We start from the raw sequence: 10167 nt of genomic DNA, 5'->3' as shown, positions 1-10167 counted from the left end.
TCCTTCTAGACTGGAGTCTCAGGCTGTCCACTTGGTGATGCTACTCCTCCTTTTAGACTGGAGTCTCAGGCTGTCCACTTGGTGATGCTACTCCTCCTTCTAGACTGGAGTCTCAGGCTGTCCACTTGGTGATGCTACTCCTCCTTTTAGACTGGAGTCTCAGGCTGTCCACTTGGTGATGCTACTCCTCCTTCTAGACTAGAGTCTCAGGCTGTCCACTTGGTGATGCTACTCTTCCTTCTAGACGGGAGTCTCAGGCTGTCCGGCTGGCCCACTGTTGGACTGCAATGAATGAGCAGTTGCTATTACAGAGGAAGATTGGATGTGAGAGAGTGTGTGCGACCACTGTTGGAAAAGGGCTGTCTGTGTGTGTTTCTGTGAGGGAGGGTGTGAAGGTCGGTTAGTTACTTTTGTCTGTGTGTGTCTTTAGATCACATTGTGTATTAGATAGATTTGGTCTTTCCAAGGGGACTTGCCCTCTATGTTTCCCTTCTGACCCTCTGTTACGCCGTGGGCCTGCGGACCCATCAGTCACAGTCTCATCCTGGGGCCTGTGTGGCCCCTCTGGTCCCTTCTCCAATCAGCCCTCCAGTCAACAGACTGACTGCACCGTCGCTGTATCCTGTCGATTGCAGCACCGCAGCAGTTAGTTTGTTGGAAATGTAGAAAAAAACGGACCATTTTGGAGATCGATGGTTTTATTAAAGATTCCTTGAAGCAAGATTTTTCAACAGATGGAGATTGTGGTATATTATACTGTATATAATTACAGACTGAGGTGGTGTCAACTTTAACTGTGCTGTTCCATTGTTAGAGGCCTTCACTGGTAGGCTCTTTAGCTTGCTGTATGTATGAAATACTGGAACGAGCGGATCAGTGAAAATGAGAGGCATTGTAAGTAGATGTGTGTTATTATCAGGATCAGAGAATGTCAGCTCTCCTCTGTTCCTGTACTCTGATCTTCCGGGAGTCCTGACTCACTATATGATGAGACTCATCTGGGGATATTACTACGTATATATCAAAAGTATGCAAAACACCCCAGATTTCATCCCATATATCATGATTACTGACAAAGTCAGGGGCCACACCTACAAACCAAAAGTGACTGTTCCCAACCTCAACATCCCAGCTGTTAGTCGCCGAGTTAACGCCCTCAAAACACCTAACGCCTGCATAGCCAAACCTCTCTGGGTTGTCAGGAAGCTGCAGTGTCACCACCTCTCACACTGGTTAGATCCTCAGACAGGATAAGATAGGGGTTGGCAGTGTTGGGGTCCAGAATCACAGGAGTTGAACAGAGACAACAAGGTTTTAATGTTATTTAGCAGACACTTTTATCCAAAGCAACTTAGTCATGTCTGTATGGGTGTGCAGGTCTGTATGGGTGGTACTGGGAATCAAACCCCAATCCTAGCGTTGCAAACATCGTGCTCTACCAACTGAGCCACACAGGACAATTTGAAATATTTGAAATTTGAAATATTTAACATAAAATCAGACCCACAATCTTATCGGAGATCGTAAATGTATTTTTCTGTAAGCAATTACTCACCGTATTGAACAATCCCCTGCATCTTCCCCCAGACTTTGTAGGACAGATTGCCCAGCTGTTTGGCCACGTTTATCAGCGCTCCTGAGACTAGCTGTGGATCCGGCAGCGTGCACTGGGCTCTGGAAGAACATTCAGGAGTCAGTGCTGCTGTGGGGTCGGGTTCAGAACCACAGAGAAGAGAGAGGAGGGAGATCACTTACAGTACCTTTTCACTGTGTTTCACTGGTAGGTCTGCAGAGGAATGAGAAAACAGGCTACGTTTTTAACAAAATGAATGTATGATGATGCATGTTCATATACGATGATATAATGCAATTTTGCAATACACCTGTAACACAAAATTATAGTATTTTTATAGTTTATAGTGTAAAAAAACTTCACCTGTAAGAACGAGCCGCCTTCAGCTCTGTTTGTTCTCTACGGCCATGATACTGTCTGAAAGAGAAGACATCTCTTTGACCGTCTTCTCAATCTACGTCTTCATCTTCCAACTCCTTTCCACCTCTTCTCTTTTCCAGGCCAGCTATCCTGGCCGGCCTCTTCATCTCGTAGGAACCGGTGAAGCTTCTCAAACTCTTTCCTAATCTGCTTCTCTGTGTACCGGAGTCTGGAGACACAATATAATTACATCTCAGAAAATATTACCGCTGTCGTTTTTATCTTTCAAGATCCGTTGGCGAGCGCGAGCAGTGTGGGGGCAATTATTGAATAATATAGACTTCGACATTTATTTTGCGACGCGAGCGGTGTAGTCAGCCTGTAAGGTCTACACCAGTTGAATTTGGTGCATGTGATAAATACCATTTGATTTCAAAAGCCATCTCTCTCAGCCCACAAAACACACAAAATAATCCTCTAGCGTTAGCCCTGTTAGCCCTGTTAGCCCTGTTAGCCCTGTTAGCCCTGTTAGCCCTGTTAGCCCTGTTAGCCCTGTTAGCCCTGTTAGCCCTGTTAGCCCTGTTAGCCCTGTTAGCCCTGTTAGCCCTGTTAGCCCTGTTAGCCCTGTTAGCCCTGTTAGCCCTGGCTCGAGGGTAAGTCATGTCGTTGTTAAAGAGTGAGTGGGATCATTTAGAATGAAAATTCCATAGTTCCCGCTTCCAGGTGGGTCTGTTGCGGCACTCATCATTCTCACCTTGATATGCTGTGCTGTTTTATCACAGGCGAGCTTGACTTCTTTCAAGATCTTCAGTTTCTCCTGCAATGGCTTCAGTGCACCCTGGGACTTCCTTCTATAATTTAAGGTAAACCTATCAGTGTACCCAAGCGTACAGATTGGACAAAAGGCTCTATTCAATCCGTATCGAGGAAGTTCGGTGTTACAGCGTGATTGAAATGTAAAGGCGTTGGCGAACGCGCAAATGGAAATAACCTTTACATTTCTATTGCGCAATCTGCAACACTTCAGCGATACAGATTGAATAGAGCCCTACATCCATAGTTTAATAAGTCATTCCCTCTTCCAAATATCTAAATGTTGGGGAGACTTTTAAAATGACCACATGTTGCCTACCTTATGATCTTTTGCAGCTTCGTCTATGGCGACGCAGTCATGACGTTTGGGTTTCCTTGAATCATGACACACCGAACAGATAGCCGGCTCATCCTTCCGACAGAAGAGCCTGAGTTCCTCACAGTGCCGACTGCAGAGCACCTCAGACCCTGCTGAAGCTCTCGGACTCCTTTCCTGTCAAGACGGCTTCACACAGGTTCTTTAGAGACAGGTAATTAGGAGGCTCATACTTTGAGGATCTTCTCCTGCAGACGGGACACTCCTGAGATCCGCTCTCTTTCCAGAACTCCTGCAGACAGGCTTCACAGAAGCTGTGGCAACACGACATGACGACAGGATCTCTGAAGATGTCCCAGCACACAGGACAGGAGAAATCCTCAATGGGGAGAGAGACTTTGCAAGCCATTTTCACACTTTCCTCGCTCTTCTGGAATGTCAAGCAGAGTTTACTTTTAAAGACTCACCCTGTTTGTTATCAGCGCTACAGTTTAGTGGAATGTCATTATCTATATTCCAGTATCTGCGCTAAGATGTTGAGATTAATTAAAATTCCTGTGTCCTGTTAAAAGACTTCCTGCATCACATGTAATAAGAATCTTTGAGATTCTGGTTGTAATGAAAAGCGCTATGTAAAATACATCTGTTACTAGGTGTGTGAGGGCAGAGCAGAGCAGATGCCAGTACCTGAGAAAGATTTTGATTTGATTGGTGTGTGTGTGTGTGTGTGTGTGTGTGTGTGTGTGTGTGTGTGTGTGTGTGTGTGTGTGTGTGTGTGTGTGTGTGTGTGTGTGTGTGTGTGTGTGTGTGTGTGTGTGTGTGTGTGTGTGTGTGTGTGTGTGTGTGTGTGTGTGTGTGTGTGTGTGTGTGTGATTGACATACCTACCTCAGTGTCATATCCCAGCCTTTTTGTATTGTTCCAACCCTCAACCTGCGTAGGGAAATCTGAATTACGGAAGAGATTGGTTGGTTGGTTGGTTCATTTCAGAGGAGACGTAGTAGAGGTGTCATCCCCTGTCTTCCAACTGCCATCTTTGTCACACACAGCATGGAGACGACAGGACGCCTGTGTGTGACTGTCACACACAGGCTCAGCCACTGAGAGAGCTGAACTCTGCCATGCTGGGACCAACGTGTGTGTGGTGTGTATGCGTGCCATTGTAGCAGTAGGCTACTCCTCTGTGTAAAAGTGTCAGATTGAGATGAGAGGGGAGTATTTGCATGTTTATTACACCTGAGATTGAGAACACCTCTTGAATGTTCATGTACACACACACACAGACACGCAATAAAATCAGACCTCCGACACAGAACAAAATAGAAATAAAATGTTTTCCTCCTCCCACTGATTCCCCTCATTCATTACAGATAGGTCAATGTCCGTCATTGTTACGTCTGATCTCTCTTCTCCACCGATTCCCTTCATCCCTCCATTTGTCTGCATCGCTCCCCCCTCTCTTTTTACATCCGTTAGTCCAAAGAAAAGGATTGCTAATTGGAATAAAAAGCTGTTGCAATGAGAAACGATAGAACGGTCGGTTAGGAGGGAACAGAGGGTGTGTCCCAAATAGCACCCTATTCACTCTTTAGTGCACTACTTCTGACCAGAGCCCTATGGGTCCAGGTCAAAATAGTGCACCGTATACGTAATAGGATGCCATTTGGAACAAAGACAGAATGATTAACGATTATTCATTAGCTTCTTTTTTCAGTTACAGTTCAGCCTTAATTAATTGTTTTTGTTTGTTTATCTCGACTCTCGGACACCCAATTAGCCAAGGAGAAGAGGAGGGCGAGAAGTGAAACTGATCGTTTAAAAATAGGCTTCCTTTTGCTCTCCCTGTGTAACCTTTACTCCGTCACAAAGGACTGGACAGGTAACAGTACTCACCTGATAGGATCCACGTTGCTTTCATCCTCTGTTCAGATTAGCGCAGGTAAATGTGAAGGACACAAGTAGAAGACTATTGAGATGCAGCCTGAATCTTATTGATGTCCTGTTTGGGCTGAGGAGTCCTAAACTTGGGTGAGCTGAGCTGACTTGGACTAGGTTTGGCTTTCCATTGAGCCCAGAATCAAAGCTACTTGAAGTGCTCCGTTTGTCAACTAGCTAGCTCCCAAGCCATAACATGGACATATGGATCATGTGTGTACTCTTGTCTACAAATGCTATACTAGATTACAATCTGCTTCTCATAAGTCCCCTCTCCTGTATGGTTCATATTTACAGGATTAACATACCATGGAAAAGTATTTCAGCAGTGACAGCACATTCCTACCTGTAGTGTTCCTTAAGGCGCCATTGTGAATTAAATTAGATCGGTAACATTGGCAGTGTCACACCCTGATCTGTTTCACCTGTCTTTGTGATTGTCTCCACCCCCCTCCAGGTGTCGCCCGTCTTCCCCATTATCTCCTGTGTTTTTATACCGGTGTTCTCTGTTTGTCTGTTGCCAGTTCGTCTTGTTTGTCAAGTCAACCAGTGTTTTTTGTGTTCAGCGCCTGCTTTTCCCCAGTCTCTCTTTTCTCGTCCTCCTGGTTTTGACCCTTGCCTGACCCTGAGCCTGCCCGCCTGACCACTCTGCCTGCCCCTGTGTCTGACTGCTGTCCTGTACCTTTTCCCTGTTGCTGTAATAAATATTGTTACTTCGACACGGTCTGCATCTGGGTCTTACCTTATCCTGATAGGCAGTAGAGTATGTGATCATAGCGTATTATTCAAAACAGAGGAAGTATCCCCAGCCAACAGCATTGACCTCACCTCAACTGTCCTCATTGGCTGGCAAAACAACTGATTTAAAATGACGTTCTGCATGGCCTGTGTTCTTGCTCTTTGTTCAAATCAAACCTAACGAGAAGCGAGGAAGCCTTTGACACAAATCAATTCACTCTCCTTTTTCACCACGCAAACAGCTTCTCCTTTTCAACACAGGGTTATGTTATCAGCCCTGTCCAGAAGCCTACAATCTAGCCAACTGCATGTTAGTGATTTACCATCCTCCACCAGACAAATATTATTTCATAGGCTTTGTTCCCCTTGGTAACAGAACACAGACGACTTGTGTCATCAGAAATCAGATCACTTTTTTTTAAGCTAGAGAAATGAAATGGCTTCTCTCTCTGTTACTGATGCTGGCGCCATACCCCCTCCTGTCTCTGTCTACCTACTGTTACAGTCCGTTGGCATGGTATATGGATGACATCAGTTACGCTGATTTCACAGTGTTATACATCCCTCATGTATAACACTCTGACAAGGACCAGGGCTTTATACACTCGTGCACAGTCTGCGGCTACAACGATGGTTTCCATTGTGCGTTCAGTACCAGAATGAGTGGGACATTGACTAGTTTGATCACTGCAACATCCATAAACTACACGTGATGCTGACAGCAGGTACTGAACATTGGGTTGGATCCACTATGGTGCAGAACTGTACATGGAGCAAGTTTAGCCATAACACTTCGTGCCTCAGTAAACCGCCAATGGTGTTAAGGGTTATTTGTGCCCACTGTGAGGAGCGGAGCCCCGTGCCACTGCAGAGCAAATGAGTGTATGTCTGTGACAGAATGATATTTAGACTGCATGGTTCTCTTTTCTCGTTGTTGGAGGTGTGCTTGTGTGTGTGTGTGTGTGTGTGTGTGTGTGTGTGTGTGTGCATGTGTGCGTGTGTGTGTGTGTGTGTGTGTGTGTGTGTGTGTGTGTGTGTGTGTGTGTGTGTGTGTGTGTGTGTGTGTGTGTGTGTGTGTGTGTGTGTGTGTGTGTGTGTGTGTGTGTGCAAACATCCACAAGAATTTGCAGGGGACATGGAAAGAATAGAATATAATTATATTTTGTTATCCATTTCTGACAGGCTGGAAGCAACACATGCTCAGCCACAGGAGGCTGCCGCCCAATATGGAAAGTGAATTCCCTTCCTGTGCATTTCGGTAGAGAGTGTAAAATCTTGTGAATTAGGGAAACCTGTTATTATGATTTTACACTCTCTACCGAAACGCACAGGAATTTACAATAGTGTTTTCCTCACAACAGACTGAGAACCGACCAAGACAGAGAGTCCCTGAACCAATGATACTGTACCTTCATTTGGAGGGCCAATGTGCTGCCTGTCAGTCAAAATGACACATCAGTGTCTCTCTCTCATGCACGACTGGGCTGGAGATTTCTCTTTTCTGTCATCTCCATTTGGGCCCCTACAGATCTGCTCTCACACTGACTCGCTCTGTGCTGATTTTTGCTCCACCGCACCAGTGATTCAGAGAGCTGGAAAGTGTGATGGGACTTGTGATGTGTCTGAATATGATTTTCTCTCCTTTTTGGTGCTTTTCTTTATACCTCGGCCCATTCCGGGCCCACGGGTAACGTGTAGAGTAGTCTTATAGCTTATTGTGTGTCAGATTCAATTCAGATGATAGTTTCACATTCAGCGATTTGAGCAGCTCAATGACTTACTTTATCTTCCCTCGATGAAATGACACAAATTCAGTGTCAGTTTGCAGGTTTATAGTTAATCAAACCACTAACTTCGTACCTTAATAGAGGACAACTCAGTGTGTTCTGGATGCATATATAAACAATAAACAATTACTAATGAAGCAACATTGCAGTATAGTATAAGGAAATGCCGTTATTACGAAGCGAATCCATATTCACCGTTCAACAAGTGACCGCTGGGTGTCACTGTTGCATCCGAATGGATGTAGAGTTTGGTTGCTGTCCTTGGTCCTGAAATAGACACAGCTAAACTCAGCAAAAAAAGAAACGTCCCTTTTTCAGGACCCTGTCTTTCAAAGATAATTCGTAAAAATCCAAATAACTTCACAGATCTTCATTGTAAAGGGTTTAAACACTGTTTCCCATGCTTGTTCAATGAACCATAAACAATTAATGAACATGCACATGTGGAACGGTCATTAACCTCTACGGACCCCCCATCCCGGGTCCGGGATCATCCTCATCAAAAAAGCTGACTAGCATAGCCTAGCCTAGCGCCACAGGGATATCATATAATATAATTTCATGAAATCACAAGTCCAATACAGCAAATGAAAGATAAACATCTTGTGAATCCAGCCAACATTTCCGATTTTTAAAATGTTTTACAGCGAAAACACAATATATATTTATGTTAGCTCACCACAATAGCCAAACACACAACGCCATTTTTTCACCGCAAACATAGCTTTCACAAAACCCACAAATAGAGATAAAATTAATCACTAACCTTTGAACAACTTCATCAGATGACAGTCTTATGACATCATGTTATACAATACATTTATGTTTTGTTCGAAAATTTGCATATTTATAGCTACAAATCTGGGTTTTAGAACGCAGCCATCGTCACAAATAACACCAAATTGTCCGGAGAAATTTTACACAGCGACGTAATCTAACCAAAAAACTCATCATAAACTTTGCTGAGAAATACATGTTGTACAGCAAATGAAAGATACACTTGTTCTTAATGCAACCGCTGTGTTAGATAAAAAAAAATAACTTTAGTACAAAGCACAGCATGCAATAATCTGAGACAGCGCCCAGCCATTCTCCGCCATGTTGGAGCCAACATATTCCACAAAAATACGAAATAACATCATAAATATTCTCTTACCTTTGATGATCTTCCATCAGAATGCAGTGCAAGGAGTCCTAGTTCCACAATAAATCGTTGTTTTGTTTTAGAATGTCCATTTCTTCTGTCGAATTCGCAACTTCGGCTAGCATGGTGGAGCGCACATGTCCATGAACGCTTGGCGCATGGAACGAAAAATTCCACAAGTCATAATAAAAGTCGAATAAACTGGTCAAACTCAGTTGAAAATCCATCTTTATGATGTTTTTCTCATATGTATCCAATAACGTCCAAGACGGAGCATTTCGTCGTGTCTACCTAACGCATTGCAGAAAATAATATGGTGCTCCCTGGTGCGCAGCAAAATACTGCCAATATGGCGGACCTGTCACTCCAAAAGCTCAGTTTTAGAAACTTCAGAGTGTTTTCTATCCAATAGTAATAATAATATGCATATCGTATGATCTAGAACAGAGTACGAGGCCGTTTAATTTGGGCACGATTTTTTCCCAAAGTCGAAATGGCGCCCCCTATTTCCAAGAGGTTTTAAGACACTAACAGCTTACACTAAAGAGGCTTTTCTACTGACTCTGAAAAACACCAAAAGAAAGATGCTCAGGGTCCCTGCTCATCTGCGTGAATGTGCCTTAGGCATGCTGCAAGGAGACATGAGGACTGCAGATGTGGCCAGGGCAATAAATTGCAATGTCTGTACTGTGAGATGACTAAGACAGCGCTACAGGGAGACAGGACGGACAGTGGCAGACCACGTGTAACAACACCTGCACAGGATCGTTACATCCAAATATCACACCTGCGGGACAGGTACAGGATGGCAACAACAACTGCCCGAGTTACACCAGGAACACACAATCCCTACACCAGTGCTCAGACTGTCCGCAATAGGCTGAGAGAGGCTGGACTGAGGGCTTGTAGGCCTGTTGTAGACATCAGACATCACCGGCAACAACGTTGCGTATGGGCACAAACCCACCGTCGCTGGACCAGACAGGACTGGCAAAAAGTGCTCTTTACTGACGAGCCGCGGTTTTGTTTCACCAGGGAGGATGGTTGGATTCGCATTTATTGTTGAAGGAATGAGCGTTACACTGAGGCCTGTACTCTGGAGCGGGATCGATTTGGAGGTGGAGGGTCCGTCATGGTCTGGGGCGGTGTGTCACAGCATCATCGGACTGAGCTTGTTGTCATTGCAGGCAATCTCAATGCTGTGCGTTACAGGGAAGACATCCTCTTCCCTCATGTGGTAGGTACCCTTCCTGCAGGCTGATCCTGACATGACCCTCCAGCATGACAATGCCAACAGCCATACTGCTCATGCTGTGTGTGATTTCCTGCAAGACAGGAATGTCAGTTTTCTGCCATGTGGGGAAACATCTCACAGCAAGAATGGGCAAATCTGGTGCAGTTCATGAGGAGGAGATGCACTGCAGTACTTAATGCAGCTGGTGACCACACCAGATACTGACTGTTACTTTTGAATTTGACCCCCCCTTTGTTCAGGGACACATT

The 10167-nt window shown here is 44.7% G+C and overlaps 1 pseudogene; it reads right to left on the bottom strand.

Annotated features, from left to right (window-relative positions):
- Positions 1-206: 206 nt before the first annotated feature.
- Positions 207-3471, bottom strand: LOC139542472 (E3 ubiquitin-protein ligase TRIM35-like; annotated as a pseudogene).
- Positions 3472-10167: the final 6696 nt, after the last annotated feature.

The sequence above is a fragment of the Salvelinus alpinus genome, chromosome 2 (genome assembly GCF_045679555.1).
Source record: "Salvelinus alpinus chromosome 2, SLU_Salpinus.1, whole genome shotgun sequence".
Classification (NCBI taxonomy): Eukaryota; Metazoa; Chordata; class Actinopteri; order Salmoniformes; family Salmonidae; genus Salvelinus; species Salvelinus alpinus.
This window is presented reverse-complemented; position numbering and strand designations above follow the sequence as displayed.